The sequence below is a fragment of the Pteronotus mesoamericanus genome, unplaced genomic scaffold, assembly GCF_021234165.1.
Source record: "Pteronotus mesoamericanus isolate MK-2021 breed Mesoamerican mustached bat unplaced genomic scaffold, CSHL_Meso_final contig_20, whole genome shotgun sequence".
Lineage (NCBI taxonomy): Eukaryota > Metazoa > Chordata > Mammalia > Chiroptera > Mormoopidae > Pteronotus > Pteronotus mesoamericanus.
The window spans coordinates 41,360,698-41,380,561 of NW_026555085.1; positions in this window are offsets into that span (position 1 = coordinate 41,360,698).

The window sequence follows — 19,864 nt, forward strand, 5'->3', positions numbered from 1 at the left end:
TCTAATTATCTAAATCAAGTTTTGAACTTGGTATAGGTAAATTAGCTAAAGCATTAAAAAACTCATTGGAAGGAAGAGTCTGAATTAACTGATGGATATAGTTGAGAAAGAAAGAGCCCATAAAAGAGGATAGTAGGTACATTTGCTTACACAAAATTTAACATAAGAAAGTATATATATTTTTTCTTTGTGGTCACAGGGAAGAAAAGGAGACAAGGCATCTGGCAGAGTTTAAGGTGGGGAAGAAGAAACTTGTGGGCCTAATCTGAAATGAGGCTAATATTCCTAGCAAATAAAAAAAAGGGAGGGGGGATGTACATTATTTCTGTCAGAGTTGGATTAGAAAAAGAAGCTTTAATAAGCATGCATTCAATAATTATTTACTGAATACCTAATATATGCATTTATTTATTTATTTATTTTTAATTAATTAATTTACTTTTTAAATACATTTGTCTCTGCCTTCCCCCCACCTCTTTCCCTTGCCCCCTCCCACCTTTCCTCCCTCAGCTCTTCCCCTTTGGTTTTGTCCATGAGTCCTTGCTATATGTTCCTTGACTTTCCCCTTCCCTTCCCTTTCCCTGCCCCCGCCTTCCTTCTTGTCTCTGTTGATTTCTTAATATATGCATTTAAACTCAAGAATATGGTGTTAAAGAAAGAATCAGACAGGTTAGATTCTATTTTACAAGTGTATATTGAGTGACCTTCTCTGTGTCAAGCACTTTATTACATGCTAGAAATATGAAGTTAAACAGGCTTTGGCCAGCTGCTGTTCCTGGAATGTTATACAGGCAAGGAAATAGGCAGCAGGTTACTTTTAATGCAACCAAGATTGTGAGCATTAATTCAAAGTCTGTGGCCACTTTATACTGTTTTATTGTTCTCCAAAGCATCTGCACTATGTTTACATTCTCTTTATCTAAAATATTATATATTTAATTATTTGCATATTTATTTTATATTCCTGACCCAAGGAATATATAATCTATGAGCATAAGCCCCTATCTCTTTGTTCACTTCTATATCTCCATTGCCTAGGACAGTAAATGACACACAGTAGATACTAAATAAATATTTGATGAATGAATGAGAAAATAAACATAGTAGATGTTAATCAATCTATGATAATTATATAAGTAAATAAATATCTCTCTTCTTACTCAGTTAACTCATACTGTTTCCTCTGTAAGCTTCCTCAAATCCTGCTATTTAAAGTTAACCTCTTTACTACTGTTCTTTGTCACTATATTTTTCTTCAAAATGATTTTTATTAATATTATTTCTTTAAAATATATATTATTATTTGTTTCATCATATAGGTATAATATAGGTAGTCAACCTAGAGTTTTGAATTTAATCCCACATTTAACTTGCTGGTATTGCCCCAAATGAGTTTAGAAGTTAAAGTTAAATGTTAATGTAGTTCTAACACTTACAGATAAGTGGTAAAGATAACAGGATAAAAATATTCTCATGTTATATCTGACTATTTATTAAAATAATATTAAAATAAGTGTACTGAGGAAGTCTAAGATTCTAAGTAACATATTATAAGAAAAAAAAGTAAAAAAGAGAGGCTTTGTGTTATTGTATAATGCAATATTATTGGATTCAGGAACAGAATTGATGAGTCTTCTTTAAAAGCTCTGTTGATTCATTTCAGAGAAAGTGCAAAACTCTCAAAAACCTTAGGTGACAGAGCCCTTCCATGATAGGAGCATGGGACTTGTAAAAACATAATGACCATGTGAATGTCAATCCATCTTAAAATATCTTATTCTCCTGACTGTTCTGTCTCATGGAATTTTGGGGAGAATAGCATGAACTAATGCATGCATGTGAAAATACTTGTAACTGCTAAGATGCTTGTTTTGAAAAAAAAGCCCATGAAACTATGAGATGAATAGTAAAGATGTATTTTATATCTTCAAAAATATGTTCACGATTTTTTTCAGATGAAGCTTTACTTCAAGAATATTTATAATCTGATAAAAAAGTAATGTGTGTTATGCATGGTGCTAACACAAATAATATATATTATTTCATTTCATCTCTCAACATCTGTGATGTAAGTAACATTATAGTTATTATAATCATGGATCACATTTTGTAGAAAATGAAACTGAAGTTTAGAAAACTTCAGTGACTTAGCCAAAGACAATCAGCTGAAATTTGATTCTGGATCTGCCTCACAAGCCCATAGTGCCCCGGGCAAAACCCAAAAGAGAGTTTAGAAGTCAAATTTTAAAACAGATTTCACTGGTATTTGATGGCTCCAATAAACACTTCAATTGCTACATGCTTTACAAAGATACTAAAGTATCTTTAAGTATCTAAAGAAACAACGAAAAACTAGAAGTCATCACAAATATCAACATTAAAAATCTCTCTAAAAATACAAATTAAACTCAGTAACCAAGAATAATTTGTTTATTCATTGTGAGTCATCTTAGGTATTCTATTTTATTAAATAAATTTATACAAATTATGTCCTGTACTGTCCTGTACTCAGATAATTATGGCAAAACCCAACAATGACAGTTCTGAGTCATCGACAGTCCCCTGGTTTGCTCCCACTCCTTTGTACAGGCTGTGCCATCTCTGAGGATTTGGAGAGGTTAGGAGTTGTCCTGTCGGGGGGTGGGAGTGGGGGAGTGGGGAGGGGTTCCTCCAGTCACAGTCGCCTGTGATGATGATTTCATTAAAAGTAGCTCAGTTATTTATCAACTGAAGACTCTGTCAGGTCAAGTAATATTAATGCTACTTTACACTTATGTATACAAAGGTAGTTCTCATAAAGCTTAGTATTCCCTTTCTTTGTAAATTACCTTTAATTGAGGGGGATAACTACATGGTTATTATTGATGCCTAATTACAGCCCTGTGATCCATAAAATCAGATTTTCCAGAGAGCACACAGCATGTTTATTTTATTATATATTTTCTGCAATAAATTTTTTTCTCATTTAAAGAACCGGTGATAACTATTATATGAAATAAGTGAAATTTTAAAGAGCAGATTTATTTATGGTAGTATTATAGTAGGTTTATCCTAATCTTGCAAATATCCTGAAGTTTGTGCTGAGTTAACAGAGTGTAAATCTTATGAGAGAGAAACTTTCCCTAGACAACCACGGCTGTAGGATCCCAGACCACTTTGTGAACTAGAACCTGAAGGACAGCTCTGCTCTTCTTTATCTACCACATGACTCTGCTTAAGCTGGTATCATATGATAAGAAATAACATACTCTCTACTTGGTGTAAACATACAGTGGTGTATCTAACATCTCTTTAATACACACATCAGCTTTTCCCACTCCCCACTCTAGTGCCCACCGTGAGGTTACGGAGGGAGCCTGTTTTAAAATGAAGCCCTTCAGTGGACAGTGGGATCCAGATACAGAGAAGGAGATTGATAAACTCCTTTTATTTTTGCATTTTATTTTTCAAATGTGAGCTGTATTTCTATCATTGTTGAAGGGAAGAAGTCTATTGAGCAAACGCTCCTAACATTTTTCACCAGTTCCAAACCTAGCCCTTTATCCTAGTATGCCATATTAATATGCTAACTTTCTATGTGAAGTATGATATTAAAGAAAAAGTTCACATTGAGCTAGGCCTTAGGTCATTCCTAACTTACTTAGAGGGCTGAACACATTTTACAAATTAAACACAGGCTCTTGGAGATTTTGGTTCAGCAGGTCTAAGGTTGGAAACTCTATTTTAAAAGAGCTCCCCAGATGAGTCCTATTATTTTTCAGGTTTAAGAAACATTAAATTAAGTAATGCTTCCAAATTAGAAAATTAAATTATCCTAAGCCTGTTCAATTATGTTACGGGGTTATACCACACAGGAACATCATGTTTTAGAGACAGTTCATTAGCACCTGACAGATTATTAAATGTTTGCAGTAACTGCTCCTTAGTCAACACCTACAACAGAGCATCCCTGGTCGTCATGCTGAAATGTGACTATTGGAGAAAGTGTTGCACCCAGTGATGAGACTCGCAGGCATTACAAGGAGCATGCAGCAGTAAATATTTTTCCCATTTGGCCTCACTTAATACCCTTCCTTCAACGAGGCATATCAGCAAGTGAGAGAATGAAAGTAAGAAAAAAAGAAGGAAGCGAAGGAGGGAGGAAGGAAGGAAAGAAGAAAGCACTGGCAATTATTTTTTACTTAGAAACCTTAAGAAAAAAACATTCCAAGTGTGGTAGTTTTTGGTCAAAGCATAAAGTCAGAGTTTATCATATTTTACTGACAAATGAGTCCTTTTTAAAGTTCTAGGCTTTACTAAAAGAGAAAAATAAATCTGAAAAATATTAATTTCTTCTCATTTGTGAAAACCTTGTTCAATTTCTGAGATCAAGAAAAATGTGTCAGCATCGAAAAGGTGAATGCAGGCTGACACTTGGAATGTATAATGGCGAGCAGCTTGAAGGAATGATGGCCGTCCTGGCAAGAGAGTCAGCGTGATGCAAGAGAAGTACCAAAGCTCTTAAGGATGTCTTCTTTTTTTGGAATAACTTCCTTTTGGCAAAATGGTGCTGGGTACCCCTAATTAAACCTTGGCAGACAAAGTTATCCAAGGCAACAAACATGGTATTGGAATGAGGTTTCAAGTCCTATTAGGTGCTGTCTTTTATGAAAAATTCAAGTTATCAGATTTAAGTGATTATAATTCAGTTAGACTAAGTACAGGTCAAAATGTAACACTGATGAGAGATAATTCATTCCCCATGGCAAATACTTCAGAAGAGGTCAAAGTGTTTGGTCAAAGCACTCCATAAAAAGAAGTCAGTAATTCTTGGTGTTTTCAGTGTCTATGCTAATTGTTAATTGGAATCACACAATTTAGCAAAATGTCATTAATTAATCACTTGATGTTTAATGCAACAGTAACAGAACACAACTTACTTTACTGTGCACATTCTACGTATTAACTTTTTAAAAACATATTGTTAGTGGGCTGAATACTCTAACATGTCATGACTGCCATGGTCAAGATATTCTCCATTCAATGATGTTTAATTTTATTGGGTTAGTAGAAATAACAATGATACTCAATTAAATAACCTCGAAGGAGATGTTTTCCACTATAACAACAAGTACAACCATATAAATATACTTTAAAAAAATCTGTTGTCAGAAATTGGAAGCATACAAATAATGAATTCCAAACTTCAGCATATATTAAACCTTGGTATGGAGAAAGGAGGGGAGGAGTCAAAACATTAGCCTTAAGGTACAATGTATAATGCTAAAGTGGAATATTTCAATATGTAAGCAATACTTTTAATTTTTAAAATATACAGAATATAAAAATTCAAATATATGGACAATCTGTAGGTCCTATGCAACGAACTTAGAATCTAGATAATATTTAACCATTCAATAGACTTTTATCACTTAACTAGATGATTGATTTATATCACCTATGATGGGTTAAATTGATATGTGCTTCTTTAATGCACTGGGAAAGATACAATATTGTTTGGTAGCATTCCTGCTGAAAACATTTAACCTAATTCTAATGATGAGGAAAAACCAGTTGAATCCAAACAATGAAACAAGTGACCTAGAGTCTCCAAAACTACCAGTGTCATGAAAGACTTTTAAAAAAAGTAGAACTACACTAGAAGCAAGACGACTAAAAAGAAATGGTAACAAACAATTTTGATCCTTGATTGTATCCTGAATTAGAAGGAAAAGTAATAGTTATAAGATAGATTCTGGGACATATGTGGTTTTTGAATATAGACTGTATACAAGAAAATAGTATTGTATCGATTTACATGTAAATTTCTTGCATGTGATAATTTTATTATGGTAATATAGGAGAATTTGGAGGGACAAGGAGGTTGAAATGCATAATGAAGTACTTTGGGGTGAATTTACATGTTTGAAACGTTTTTTGGTGTCAGAGAAAATTAATATATTCATATTTATGAATATATATGCATATGTATACATGTTATATGTATTTACATTAGGTGTATAATGTATGCTTTCATATATATATTTGTATGTATATGTATATATATTAAGAGAAAGGGACACGGAGGAAAAGAGGGAGGAAGGGAGAAGAAAGGAAGGAAGGAAAGAAGGGAAGGGAAGGAAAAAAGAAAATATGGCAAAATATTAAGAATTGATGATGCAAGGGAAAGGTGTACATGTGTTTATTACACACTTCCTACAACTTTACTGTACATTTGAAATTTTTCAAGAAAATTTGGGGGAAAATGTTATTATCTGGTTTATTTAATTCATACATTCAATAACAAACCTTTGTGACATAACTGACTTGATAGTGAGAACATGACCAGAGTTGCAAGAAGAGCAGAAAGAAGGAAAGAGAAGAGTAACATAGTTGGGCTGGGAGCCCAAGTTCAAGTTCCAGGTGAGCAGTGACCAGCTGCAAGGTTATGATCGATCATTACATCTTAGTCATCAGATTGCTCTTCTCTAAAATGATGGAATTGGACCAAAATGAGTTCAGAAGTCACAAATAATTAAGATTCAGTAATTCTCAGAGTCAGACTGATAGGAAAGAGACAATCCTATAAAAAACTTGAAAGTAATCAGCAAATCATGTAAGATGCTGAAAAATGATGTAAGCCGGGCAATGGACAGAACTGTTTCATTCTTAATCAGCCAGAGGGCTATGGCATTTCTATTCTCCATTACGACTCCTCAAAGAGAAGCAAACTCTGAAGTTGGAGAATCACCAAGCTCATTAAATTATTGCTACTAGCACTTGGTAGAACACCTGGTGTTGATGGAAATTCTACAGAATCTAAAGCCAAAGAAACTAACAAATAACTCAATGATTGATGTTTTCAGCCATCCACATATGGAGGAGGAAGACATTTTATTGGACTGGAAAAGCACATCAGTTGTACATTTGCACAAACAAAAGATTAACTGTGCTACTGTGAAAGGCATTGAGACAGTTTGTTTTTTTTTAATCCATTGTGGGGAAATATTTTCAACAGAATAAACTATGTTTAACAGATCACAGTACAAATTACTGGCTGAGGATTCTTAATTGAACAAGTATAGCAATTTTTTTGTTATGTTCATTTCTTTCCGTTTATCAAATCCTTTTGGGGGAAATCAGAAAAGACTGATTGCTATAAGACATTCTGAAATGCTGTATTTACCTGAAAGAAATGTGGATATTAGATCTAAAAAGGGAGAGATACTATTTACTTAAAAGCATCAAAAAGGTAATGCAAATGTTATTTCCATTTGAAAGGAGCCTCAATGCACATAGGCAAGTCCAAGTTTCTATCCTGGGGCTTGAGGCTCTGCCAGTCTCGTCTTATGTTTTATAGTGTATATAAAGCATATACATTATACTCTTGCTCAATATCATACATTTGATAATCTGTCTATTCTACCATTAACATTTCCAATACTCTCCCCTCTCATATTTGTAACTTTGGAGAATGCTTTCTTATTTTTACCTTTACCACATGTAAGTGAAGTTATAATCTCAATGCAACTTTCCCCTAGGAGGTAGTATAGTGCAATGTTTAAGAAGAAATTTTAAAGTCAGAAAAATCTGAGTGTGTGAGTTTTCTGGTTAAAGGAGTTAGTTACTTAATCCCACTGAGAAGAACCCAGGTTCTTCATTTAAATTTTTTTGAAATAACAATAGTGCTTATAGCATAAAATTATTAGTAAGATTAAATGAGGTAATGTGCATGCAGTGTTTAGCACAGTGCCTGATCGAAAGCAAAAAAAAAAAAATTCCTTTTCCCTCTTCTTCCTCCACAATTCCAGTCCTCCCACTGCTTTTTTACTGTTTGTAATTCTGTAACATTTTATTTGTCCTCTATGGCACTTACCACCATTAGCTTACATTATAATAACTATTCATTCTTTACCCATCATTAAAATGTAAATATCTTGGGAATAGAAACTGCATATTGCCCATCTTTGTTTATCTATAGAATGAAAAAAAAGTAGGTTATACAACACAGGTGCTTAAATATTCATTTAAAAGGCTTAAATCATTAAATTTTTTTAACATAAACACTTTATCTTCTTTTTTGATACTGATGATGAATCTACTAAATATTTATATTAATGTTGAATATTCTAAAATGACATAAAAGCAAGTTATTTTTGAGATTATTTTAAAATGTCTATATGCCTTTGGTATTGTATGTCTTAGTTTGAGTTACCAAAAATTACAACTTTGTTGGCTCTGTGCTCCATAGTTTCAGTCATCTTATGTCTGAAGACCTATCTTTAAATCTTTTGAGACATCCATCCTTTCATCCATTCACTACACACTATCAAAATATAGAAAAAAAATTACTGACTGGACATCCCTTCCTACCCATCATTTTCTGATTCCTGTGAGTTATTTTAAGAGATTCTGTTCAATTGGATAAATTTTATGCAGCTTCCTGTGTGATCCGCACTGTGAAAATAAATCCCCAGCATCCCAGAACTGACTCAGTTAAAAATGGTAATCAACAGAGAAGCCCACACAAAGTCATCTCAGAGTTCAGCTTAGTCATCAAACAATGTTTGCTCAGAGATGATATAGTTTAAATTTATTTCCAAACAAGATCACTCAGAAATCTTGCAGTTTTTAGAAATAGAAACTTTTAAAATAGTCAATATAATAAAAGATACCTCTCTGTGTTTATGAATGCCTTTTTTTCTGACAAAAAGTCTGTGAAATGTACAATCCAGCCTCACCACATGTTTCAGTCTCATAGTATCACCTTCTCCTTCAATCTATGGGTCCTCTACAACTAGCCAGAATCATTTACTCATTTTATTTTCCTTAAATACTTTATTGTTTTTCTACCTCTCTACTTTTTCTTCAGGCTGAACTCCCTTATCTGAAAACTTGTTTCCTTTATTCCAGGTTTCTCTTTTCACCAATATGTGTTTTTTGAGACCTACCTAGCTGTGGTCCAAGTGTCCCTCATTCTTACCACGTTCTATGGCAATTCTCTCTGTCTACTTTTTGTACCTTATTCATATATGTATGTTCTGTTCTTCAGTATAAGCATGCTCAAATTAGTAATGTCTTTTTTCACACTCCCTAGATGAGAACTATCAATGTGAAATACGTATATTTCCATTGCAAGTGCAAAGAGAAAGAGGGCAAATTGTGTGACTACTGGGCTAGAAGATGCTCTGTGGATTCTGGTCTAGCTTAGAATAGAATAAAATGCGTGAGTAATAGTCTTACAGAAATAGAACAATGTAGAAAAACAGTATGCATTTCTTAAGCTTTCCCCCTGTGTCTATGTTTCTGATAATGATTTTTTTTCCCCCTGAGGGTGGCGGTATGAGGTAACAAAGCACAATACATAAAGGACATCAAAGACATGACTCCATAGTTTTATGTGTAGGAGCACAAAGAATATCTGGGCCTTGGTGGAATCCCCAGGGTGGGGCTTTGTAGACCTTTGCCTCACTTTGGCTGTGAGCCACACAGTGCTGCCCATCAATGGCAAGAACACGAATGGCAAATACATAGCTGATAGGAAAACAGATGCTGAAGTACCTGGGCAGCCCCATCAACTACCCAGTGTCCAATGGGTTAGGCCAGCCTCACCTCACGTCCAGTGAGAAGCTAATGCTGACCTCAATGTTCCACTTGCTGTTTGAAAAATGCCTCCCAGCTGTCTCCTGAACAGGGAAGCTCAGGCATTGAGATGCTGGAAACAGACACATTCAAACTGAATTGCTTCTAGACATGGACAGGGATCAAGTTTGTGGTGCTGGCAGAACCTAGTCAAGGCAACAATAGGTTCTATCCTCTGGAAATGCCCATTGGGCATGGTGTGAGTTATTTCCACTCCAGGGGAGATCCAGCAGCTTTGTTAGTGCACCTGAAAATGAGAGGATGCTAAGCTGAGCCTGATGACAGGTATTGGTCCTCATACCTTAATAATATGCTCTCTACTCTCCTGTAGCTATCATTCCTAGTTCCCAACTCTATGCAGGTTTATTATGGAGTATGGAGGCCCATTAGTGCCATAATAAACATTCCTTTGATCTAAAATTTAAAAATTCTGCACTTTTGAAAGAGGAAAAATAGATTTTAGGTCAAAGATAAAGTTAAGTGACAAACAGGTTGGATATTTATTCAAAAGTTTAAAAATTTATTAATAAAAATATTTTTGCATGTCGTGGTTAATTAACAATCTGACTAAAAAGGAAACCCATTCAAAGCTTATTTGTACAACTGTTGAATTCTGTGTAATACTTTATAAGTTATCTATATTGAATTTTGTTAGGATTCTATTTTAGCTCCCACAATTTCTTTAATAATTATTTTCCTACATGCAAAATCCCCACGATCCCTAATAAAGAGATATAAAACCTTTTAGTATATTGCATTATAATTTCTATTTTTTTCATGATTAAATATGCCTTGCAACTAGTCAAATAAAATAATTAAGTTCTGTAGATACTAATGAATGGCCCGATGGATGAAACCATAGAATTTATTTATTTTATTTGAATTTAATTAATTAATTAATTCATATATTTGAACATTTTATATTAGTGTTAGGATAAAATACTACCAGTACCAGAAAAAAACTCAAAAGGATTATACTTTTGAAAGAAGAGAGCCATACTGGGTGGACTTCACATTTATAGAGCTTTTCTCCTGAGCACGGTCCACAGCCCATGCAGTGCAGTTTGACTAAAACACAAAAAGATACCCATGGTTTTTTGGTCCACGCTGTTCAAGAATGGATTTTAGAGCTTCCCGTAAAACCTAAAATAGAGGAGGAATGTCCAAGAAAGGAGAGAGAGCCAGAGTGTGAAACCTCACATCTGCATATTAATTCCCATGATAGCTGTGGCTGAACTGAAGAGTGTTTGTGGGATGGAGAGAACTTCAAGGAACCAGTGAAAAGCAATAGTTGAAGCACTGAAAAGGCAGAATGAAGAAGGGAGTTTGGAGTTTGATTTCTGACTTGTGACAGGGCCTTGATAAATTACTGTGATTTTCCGTGTAAGTCCCAGAATGACTACATTATATAAATAAAATATGTCAGGACCAAGGGATTGATCTAAAGCTAAGAGGAGAAACCAAAAGATCTATCCTCCACAAGTTCAAAGTAATCAGACAGTAATTTCTCTATTTGCTACAACAAAAATCAACATCCTAAAACATATCATTCAGTATATCAAGTATATAATAAAAACAGTTAATTTGATAAACATAAAGGGATAAGGAATAACAACAGTATCAAGAATGAGAGAGGGTCATCACTGATGACCTTAAAGATATTATAATGAAATATTAAGAACAACTATATAAAAGTGTTTAACAATTCAGAAGAAACAAAGTTCTTAAAAAAAGACTTACTAAAATTGACACTAAAAACATAGAAAATCTGTAGATGAATTCCTCAAAAAAATGTACCAACATTGCTGCAAGAAGATTATAGAAAATCTGAATTGTCCTATATCTATAAAGAAATTGAAATCATTTTCAAAACTGTACCACAAAGAAAGCTCACATCAAGATGACTTCCCTGGTAAAGTCTATCACATATTTAGGAAATGAATAATAGTTTTACACAACTGTGTCATAAAATAGAAAACATATTACAAATACCTCATATACAAAATTGCCCTAATTTAGAAACATTATACACAGATATTATAAAAAAAAGTTGTAGTTGGAAAACCCTCATGAACACAGATACATTCACGAGCTTGAAGAAACTCATCAAGTTATATAGTTAAAATGCTTATAATATGAACGATTTGAAAAAGTTTATCAACCTTATAGAGTTGCTATCACAAGGGAAACATGGTTGGTTAATATAATAACAAGTTTTTATGTGCCAGACATTTAGTTGGCTTGGTGGAAATACCCTCTCAATTTCCATCCTTCACTTTTGTTAGGTTTATGATTTAATATAGAAAAAGGCACCAGAAAGTGCCAAATTTAATAGAAAAAATATGAAAATAATTTAAATCTACAAAGTGGGTGCTATAATATAACAGTTGACTTTGACACAAAAGATGGGTTGATCAACTTTCATGGAGAGTCAACAAAGGCTTTTTTAGAACAAAGCATTCTTAGGCTTAAGGTTCATGGAACAGGTCTCTCCTTTGCTTACAAGAAAAACATAGAATAGAATATGTATGTACATACATATATACTTATATATGTTATTAAATATATAGAAATTTTTATATATAAGTTGTTAAATATATATTTATTGTATATATAAATATATAAAATTATATATTTTTTCATCTCTATCTGCTGAAAAAGATGTGATATCTCAAAAACAACAAACCAACCTAGTTCTCAGATCTTTGTTTCCAATTATCACTGTCCAATAAAAGGGATCAAGGTTCTTAAGAAAAATGTCTGACACTAGAATCAGGGCAGGATATAGACAAGATGAACCCGGAGTATCTTGTAGCTCTAGAAAATTAGAAAGTGGTTTAAGAAAAGAAAAACCCATAATGATGAGAAAATGTCAAAGGGACACAAGGACCAACTGAGAGAGCTGTCAATGAGTAAAACTGAAACAATTAGAGCATTAAATATAAAATAAATACTCATGATTTCATGCTGAAATAAGTAAGTAAATAAATAAATAAGAGAAAAGACACAAATCACCCATGAAATAAATTCCCAATAATTTATGTACATACTCCACCTATGAGGAGTTAAAGTTAACTTCCCATTCCTTAAATGTGGGCTGCACATAGCGGCATTGTTCCAAAGAAAGATGGAAAGCAGTATGGAAAGGGACAAAACAAAGATTATTTTTACAGTGAAGAAACACTACCTTAGTCAACATTACAGTGTCATGTTAATTGTACGTACCTTTGATAAGATGAAAATCATCAACCTTGAAATGATGAAAGTTGCACTTTACCTCTCTAGATGTCCTCGCACAACCATGTAACACCAGTCCAAATATGGAAAAACATCACAAAAATATCAGTGGAGGGATTTTTTACAAAATGCCTCAGCAGTACTCCTCAAAACTCTTAAAGCTATCAAACACAAGAAACGTCTGAAACACTAACAACCAAAAGTAGCATAAGAAATGACAACTAAATGTAATGTGGTATCTCAATAAGAACCTAGAATAGGAAAAAAGACGTTAAGTAAGAAAATAAGAAAATCTGAATAAAAGATGAACTTTAGTTAATATTAGTATATCCATAGTGGTTCATTAATTGTAACAAAGGTACTATATTTATGTTAGATACTAATACTAGGGAAAACCAGGTTTGAGGTATGTGGGGACTCTGTGCTATCTACTAAATTTTTCTGTAAATCTAAAATGCTTCTAAAAATAATTTCTTAAAAAGCTGAATATATGAAGGCATAGATATATGAAATTTCAGGTAGTTTCATATGAGTGGAGGGTGCATTATGTCAAACGAGAGGAAGAGATAATGGAGACAGAAGAGTAAACATGGTGTTATTTGATACCCTGTTGGTAATATATGTCATGCTAAGGAATCTGGACTTGATTCTCTATAGGAATTAATTAGACAATGACTTCACAGAAACAGAAATAAGTAAGTTTATAATATATCTTCACAACTGACCTCACGAGAAATGTGTGCCTTGATGCTGTCTTTTTATTATAGACATTATAATTATAACACAACTTGACAGGAATGAAGGCTAAATGAATTGGATCCTAGCTGTGCAGATAAAGGAATCATGATCCAGCCAACATTCAACACATAATTTTTGTTGTCATCATTGTTGTTATGTTTTGTTGTGTTGTGTTTGATTTTTGTTGCCAACTATGTTCCAGACAAATTGCTAAGCTTTTAAGATACAACAGTGAACTTAAAGTTCACACTCTAGCTGTTATTACTTTTCAGTAGAAGATAAAAGAATTGAACTCACAACCTTTGTCTAACAATAATTGTAACTATTTAGCATTTTGTTATATATATATAACAATATATATATGTCTCCACGTATATATATATATGAAGACTTAGCAAATAATAGATATTTATATAGATATATATTATATCTATAAATGGATATATATATAAAATATATATATTTTACTTTTTGAAAACTATCTCCTGAGAATTATTTCTATTTTATTTAGACAGTTAAACTCAGGCTCATAAAAATTCAAATTCAAAACATAGTGGTTAGGAATACTCTAAAAAAAATAAGAAGCAAAAAACTGATAAAAAAATAAAATTACCTGCAAGCACATCTTAATGTGTTTTTAACCTTAACTGGGTAGATAAATATCTCTGTACTTCAGCCAACTCTGAGCACATTCTACAGAGGCTGAACCAAAGACTGGCTGTGAATTTAGCTTATACTTTAACTTTATACATTAAATGTGTGGAGACATTTTTATTTTCAAAAGTCCCACTTGAGAGAGCCCTTTATTTTAATAAAATAAGTTCTCTTTGAATTGAGGATGAGAACTCAATCTGGGCTTTGGTAATCAAAACAACGGCTGAACCTACCTTATAAGCAAAGTAGGTCATTTTAACTAGAAGGCACTTTGTTTCACTGACAATCATGTTGACTCTATACATGCATGTTTGGGGGCAGAGGTTCTGTATCATGCAAGTGAGAAAAACCAGCTAGGTGGGCTGGCCCAGTGTGGGAGAACTGGTAAGGCAAAGCACATTCACTGCCACTAGTTACCACACCAGCAAGAGAGCCCTTCTGAGAGCTGCCAGGACTTTGGTGGTTGTATACATACTTTGCTGAAGGGTATACAATATTAAGATCATCCCTTAATTCCCATGTGCAAACTTCAGTAACTTGTACATTATACAAAATTAATAATGTGAGAATGGATTCTCAGAGGAGCTTGAATCGTGCTGAGTTCTGATGCAAATAACTTGAGCATTAACACAAAATAGTACCTATTGACACAGTAATTGGGCTACTGGAATTCCTCACTAAAATCTGAAGAACTCTTATGCTGAGATTTATTCTGAGCAGAAGTTGAAATATAAAGTAATAGTTCACAGAACCAGTGTTTCTGATATAAAATATACTGTAATATAAGTCAGCTGTCTTTCATAGTTTTCCAGAATATTTTCTCCATGCACACCCAAAATAGACATTTACAGTAATGTTTTCAAATTTTACATTTAATTTTCAAATCTGGATCTTGTGAGGCACTTATATCTTAATTTCCTGTGGTATTTTTCTTGACACTTGAAAATGAAAGAATTATAGACTTATTTTATATATTTTTTCTGAATATAAAATCAATCTTTGGGAATAAATTAAACAATGTAAGATTTGGGTCACACTAAATTTTTATCATACTTAAGTAGTTTTCTTCTACCTATGTTCTAGAATGTTACAGTCCTAGGTTAATTTATTAAATGCTTTTGCATCTTGTGCTGTGAGTTATGGGATTTATTCTTTAATTTTTTTATTTAAGATCTGCTGATAGATTTCTAATAATGAGCTATACTTAAACTACTGGAATGAACACTACTTAAAATATTATTATTTCACTATATCACCATTGGGTAGAATTTTACGTTAAAGGTTGTCCTTTTTCATAATGGGACTGGTATGTAGTTTTATTTTTGTACATTCGCCAGATATAAAGATTTAGTATTAAAATTATGCTGACTTCATAAGTTAAATGTAGAATATATAAATTAGTATGAATGGGCTTATTCTGTATAAACAAACAAAATATTTTGGTGGTTTAAAACAATAAATCTACAAATCTATAGATATTTACCTGAAATTTTACTACATTTTAGTATTACAGATGCTCTTGACGTTTGTGTGTGTGTGCATGTATGTGTGGTCTGAGCATCTTCACTTGGTCTATGAGTTGTCTGTTGCATGTTTTCCTGAATAATTCACCTCATTTTGTAGAGAAATATCTATTTTTTTCTAAAACACAAATATAGGCCACTTCCTTGCATAGGAAGCCTGGCTTACCCATCTGGATAAAAATAAATTACTACATAAAATTTTCTGTCAAAAAATAGAGATTTTGCTTCTTACATACTTAATATCTTAAGCCCATGGATCTTTTCTCAGTTCACAAAGATAATGTGGCTACTTGATTGAGACTGAGCTCTTGGTAATAGCTAACATACAATATCTGATGTCACACTGGCTGGGTGGGCTCAATTCAGATGTCACCTATTTGCTATGTGTCTTTGAACAAGCCCTAATGAGACTAGGACTTCATTCTATAGTCTTCATTTAAGACTATAGTAAAAATAAGAACAGTAAAAATATTTCACTTTATGTTTTGTGTTTCATGAGCCAGGAACATACCTGTTTCATAAAACCTTTAAGTCTATAGCAGAAGAAGACAATACATTTGTTGAAAAATGAATGCTTCTCTGTATTCTAAGCTCTAAGCCTATCAGAGAAATTCTCCAATATGCTAAAGAAGTTACACTTTGGATTTACATAGAAGATAATCAGAAAAAATCCATGAAGCTATAGTCTGCTTATGAGTTTATTGATTTAAAAAATACATATCTGGAGCCTGTATATGAGGTTTTAATCTACTGTTGCTAGGAACTTACAACATAAAAAAATGTAATTTAATATCCATTTCATAATGACCCATGCCATTAGTGCTTGTATTCAATGGCAGGAAAAATACATGTTTTTTTCAGATAAAAGGCATAATATAATTGAGTTTCATTTATATTTTGCTTGTAGAAAATTTGGAACCAAATGAGTACTCTCAAGGATTAACGTACTCAGTTTACAAAGTGACATTCACAACTTTACCTAGTAATCAAAATTATTTTGATTGTATTTTTAACTTTTTCCTTTTATGTTTTTTATTAATTGCATATTCTATCACAATTGTTATATTATGAAGGATATTAGTAAAATATATCAATTACAGAAATAAGCTGAAAGGTGTAGTGGTATCAAAATGAACATACAAGAATAACAGCTGATAAAATTGCTGGTAGGTATTTAATATCTCCTTTTAATCCTTGCATTTTTAGGATCTTCTGAAAAATATAGTTATGTTGAAGTTTTGTAAGCAGCAGTGTGATGGTAAATGCCCAACAACCAGCTTTTGAAAGGCTAAAGAGCCCAGCTTTGTAGCAACTGCTGATTTCAAGCTATCAGCCTGAGGTCACTGAATGCAGCATTGGGAAGAGATGGCCAAATAGCTCACTGGTTTATGGCATTTCTAGATGTAAATGATCTCAAGAGGCAACAGATGTAAATAATTTCAAGAGCACTGATAATACTAAAATATAGTTCAATAATAAGGAAATGATAAAATTTGTTAGTTTATGCAACTTTAATATTATGCAACTAATATTTAATCATGAGGGTTTTTAACAAAATTCCTGAAAACTTAACAATCCGTGCTCCTGGGCTGGCATGAGCCAGCCCAAGCACAGTGGCCCATATATAACATGGGTGTTTTAAATACCTACTGAATAACTATGTTTACCCTTTTGAAAATGTTGGCCGAAATTTCCAAAACTGCCTTTCAACCTGCTTTCAGAATGACTATCTCAGTTGACAACCTGTGAAACTTAAGGACTTACCCTTCTGAAGGTAAAAACCCCCCAATTTTTCTCTGCTCTTAAAGTGATTTAGAGAAGGTAAATTAGCTATGGATAATTACCAGCTCGGCATCTTGTATCAGTTCTAGCAAACAGCAGTAATGGAGTCCCTGCTTTCCACACAGGCCTGTAAAAACACAGCTACCAATAATAGAAAATCCATCCCTAAGGGATGATAAACATAATGTTAAACCTATATAGCCTCTTTCAGGATGCCCGACAGTTGGAAGAAAAGAAGAGGGCAGGATGGCTTTAAGTAGGAGGGTTAACACTTCATTGTTGGTGTCCAGACTTGGAGAGAGAACTGGAGGGAAGGGTTTGCTGTTGGTCAAGTCCTGCCACTTCTATAATTTTCCTTCAGGTTGGCCCCATACAATTCATACTTAAAAAAAGGAAGAAAGTTGTTAGAGATGGGTACCTGGCAGAGAAGCTGGTGGAATCATATTAAGAAAAGAAAGCTTCCCATTTCTTTGAAGCTCGACTAGATTAATAGCTTTTTAAGGATGTGGTGAAAAGTGTTATCACGTAAAACTTTCTGAACCAGGCTAACAGTGTTAGAAAATATGCTGTAGGGAACTGCTCAAATTTAGCAGGGGAAATACTAAATGACCTAATAGGCCATTTCCTTCTCCAAATTCAATGGTGCTATAATTTATGTATTTTGGCTCAATTAGAGTAGAAGGTCACATAAGGTTTTTAAATCCTGTATTTTTTTCTAGTTTCATATAATGTCTGCTTTTAAACACTAAATATTTTTAATGCTAAAGCTTTCAACACTACAAAAATAAAATTACTATTTACTATAAGTTTTAAAGCATCTTTATAGTTTGCTATTACCTTTATTGACACTTAAAATGAGGAGAATCCAGCTATAAGATTTATAGGTTGTAATGAAAGAACTTTTTATTGCTAAAAAATTGTATAAGAAAAGTGTTTAGTTTTTGCTTAATTGTTTTTTTAAATTTACTTTTTATAAGAAGAGTTCCATGTGAGTGTCAGGTCAACAAAAGAAAATTAAAATGTAGAAATGAGACAATTATAAGATCATTCCAAAATGTACTTTTCACTTAATTTTGTGGCTTAACTATATAGCTATATAAAAAGTATGATGTTATACTTTCACCTTAATTTACCTGGATAGTAGTTTAAATTATGTACTTTAATAGATAGCATTAGGATGATAACAGAGAGGAAAGAAAGAAGGAAGGAATAAAGGAAGGAAGGAAGGAAGGAAGTCAGTCATAAATAGTCATTGCCTTTTTATTCCCTCATATTAGACAGATGATGTCAGGTGATATGGATTTTAAAATTAATGACTAGAATAGGATAACTTCCAGGTCCTCAGTTTCTCCATCTGTAAAATATGAAAACTGTACTGAATGATCTCTATGGTCTTTTCCAAGTGTAAATTATCAATATTTTACTAAATTAAATAAACCAAATGATGTATCAAAAATGCCATCATTTGAATAACTGATGAATAACATCCTTTGAAACAACAGTAAAACAGTAATAATAACAAACACCAAACCTATCTGAGCTTTACGTCCCCTCCTTCCCTTTCAACCAAGAACATGGAAAAGTTACATACACCCTTTTTTTTTTCATGAACCTACCACTAAATTATTTTTCAATTCACTACACTTTTCTTTCTGCTCTACCATTCACTAAAACTTGTCCTGCAAAAATCACACACTGCTTTCTAATTCTCAAATCCAATGGGTCCTTTAATGTTTGATCTTGATTTCTCTCTGGTGGTTCTGTCTTATTGAAACCCTTTCTTCTCCTGGCTTCTTTTTCACCTTCGTATTCCTGAAACCTAGCCCTGTATTTAGCAAAGAATAAGTTCTATGTGTATACTCATTGAATAAATGAAGAGCTTAAAGAAACTTTAAAATATCCCCTTCCCCCAGTTTAGTTTTGGTCACATAATCAAAGATAGGGTCTTAAACATTACTTCAATATCCCATGATTATAGATACAAGGTAAAGGGTAAGGGGTATATAAGTGACCTTTCATGGTTTTGCTTTTTTATAACTCGGGATTTGGGTATTTTTTTCCTACCAACTCAGCTCCACCTTGGCTTCCTCTCTCTCCAGACTGTCCCAGACCTGGCATTGCATGTGGCTGCTCAGCTTTCATCATCTGTCCTGGCCAGGCAAACGTTCCCTCTGATGCCCCTGCCTTGGCTGGCGGTGACTCCCTACTTTCATTTTCACAGGGTGCAGCCATTCACCAGCTCCCACTGGAAGCACTATTCCAGACATTCCTTTAGGAGAGGTGCCATTTCCATAACTGGCCACTGGATT